Here is a 2,721-nt window from a genome sequence, read left to right as displayed (position 1 = left end):
GCACGGGGTAGGCACGGTGGTGTGGCAGGAGGCGCCGTGGGCGGTCCGCTCGCTCTTGCCCGCTGGCGTTGGAGCGAGTGGGGCTGCGGTGGCGGCTCCGGCCCGACGGTGGCGGGAGGGGAGGAGAAGGCAGCCCCCCGCCGCACGGCCCGCTCCGGTGCCCGCCTCTGCGAGACCGCTTCGTCCTACGGCCGGGAGGCGGGAAGGGGCAGAAACGGCGGTTAGTCACGGAGCTCCTCAACTTACCCGTTGTCCTGCCCCGAAGCGGGAAAGGCCGCGGTGAGGGCGAGTACCCCGCGTGTTTACACAGCGGGTAATCTCTTGTCACCTGATTTCGGTGTCGTTCCGTGGCAGCCCTCGTTCGCCTGCGGAAGACCGAGGGCTCTGCAACGTGTAAGAGCCAGAGTCTCCTCCCCACGTAGACGATGTTAAAAGTATCATTGTGCTTGAGTTGCTCACTTCATGTTGGCTCACGGGTTTGCTTAGTAAGGCTGCTGTTACACAAGAGAGGGAGATAATGGGTTCATATTGGAGCTTCTTAATTAAATTAGGAGGGTGCAGGTCAGCGAGGTTGAAACCGACGATTGACCGCGTTCTTTCACATTATCTTCCCTGCTTACCTAGAATCCTCCCCTTCCCTATCCGAAAATGTGGACCTGACTATAAAACAAGTATGGATCAATTCTCACCTGAAGTGAGCAGTGGCAATCGAAGAATTGTGTGCTGGTAGTGAAACATTCAGTGTTAAATAGTAAATTTGCTGTGTCACACTTTAAAGTACTGAACAAAAGGCCTTAAAAGCAAATGAAAAAATGTTTCTGGTGCTAAATTGTGTGAGAATAGGCACTTAAAAATACTTCTGGAAAAATGTCCCAAAATGGTAAGCATTTAGAACTTGCACCTTTTCGATGTTGTTAGATCTCTGAAGTTTATAGTGCAGAGTTTGTGGAAGACATTAAGATCATGATGATTTAAATGTCACGTGTATTGGTACTTTTTGCTTTCAGATGGACCTGCGAAGGGTTTACGTTCTGTATCCCTTAGCAACCTAGAGGCTTCTTTGCAAAACCAGCTCTTTGAATGAAGGACGAGTTGGCATGGCAAATTTGAAAGCAGATAGTTATCAATACTGTTTATTTAAGGAAACTTCAATATGCTGTAATGTAAAATTTTAAGAAGTCATTCATGCATTACAGGAAACATAACTTTGTGAAGTAAAATAAGACCCTGGAGTACTTCCCAAGTGTCACTGATTTTTTCCAAGATAAAAGTCTTACACTGGCCAACTGCTTGAAATTTGATGTCTAGTCTCTTTGGTTGGCAACCAGATGTAAACTTGCTGCTTAGTACTCTTGACTTGTCAAAATAGGAAGCAGTTCTGCTATGGGAAAACTGCTGCTAGCTTAAACTCACAGTTTGAAATAAAATGACTTTGCATCTGTCTGCAACACCTGTGAAACTAAAAGGTATATAGTGCCCAGAAAAATGGAGCTTGTTTCCTTCTGTTTTGTATTGGTATGTCAGTTCTAAAAATTCTTTGACAAGTAGATGTCGTGCACAATGTGTATTGCAATATTTCTACAGATACATTTCCCTTGTTTTATAATTTGCAAGGCTGTCTTTGCCCTTATCTTTACAGGATCCTATCTGTGAGTGGTTTACATGCCACTGTTCTCCCCGTGGTGCATACTTGCAAGTTAAGGTAATCCTGGGTATAGCTCTTCTCTCTCGCTTAATACTGAACAAGCCAATCCAAATCCTCAACCGGGAAAGGCACTTGAAGCTGTTCGTCTTTTCTCTTTGTGACTGCATTCCTCTGAGCCACTTTATTAGTTTGCCTGCATTTTTCTCTCAGAACTGTGTTTGTATTTCCACTTGTGGTCTCTTCCACACCGAATGTTTGTCATAAAGGGATGTTTCAGTAAGCTACAAGTGAGAACCCCTTGTGCACTAGTTATTTTATGAACAGCTGGACCTACCTGCATAATGTATGTTCTCCTGTTCACTGAATATACAGTTTGGCTTCATCCTGCCCTGCTGTTGCTCTGGGGTTTTGGGACCTGGGGCTGTGTGTGTGTGTCTTCCCCTGGTATTTGAACATCAGAGTTGCAGTCTTTGAATATAAGTACTAAAGCTGGGACAACTTCACAACCATTGCCAAAAGGCATTCTAGGAACTTTCAGATTTTTTTTTTTTCCCTCCCCTTATTTAAGTGACTTCATATGCATGTGGATAGGTGTTACCGTGAAGATCAAGTTTTCAGGGTAAATAATAATTTTTCCGTTGGGATATTTTTAACTTGGTCATAATAAAAAGTGGAATAGAAGCTCTACAGTTGAAGAGATTTGTGCCAGAAATGACAGTGCCAGTTTGAGTTATTTGAAGAATTAGTTTCCTGAATCTCAGACTCAAGGTTTCATGTCCTAAACTTCTTGCTTTGGCACTTCCTTCCTTGGCTGCAGCAGTAACCCAGTAACCTCTGAAGGTGGTCAGCACTGGTGGTGATCATGTGCATGAAACTGCTTATACTTCTTCCCTGCTCGTTTTCCCCAAACTAAGATTTCAACTTTGTACTGATGTGCTCCAAGAGCAAGTTCCCAATTGTCAGTCTTGCCCTTCTGACAGAACCTGAAAGTGCAGGTCCTGTGTTGGCTGACTTCTGAAGCTGTTCAGATGTCAGGCCACCCTTTTACCCCGTGCTCATGAATGAGGTACACAGCT

The sequence above is a fragment of the Athene cunicularia genome (assembly GCF_003259725.1).
Source record: "Athene cunicularia isolate RWA chromosome 4 unlocalized genomic scaffold, athCun1 chr4_part1, whole genome shotgun sequence".
NCBI classification, from domain to species: domain Eukaryota; kingdom Metazoa; phylum Chordata; class Aves; order Strigiformes; family Strigidae; genus Athene; species Athene cunicularia.
The sequence above is the reverse complement of the archived record's forward strand: the minus strand, read 5'-3'. Positions refer to the sequence as shown.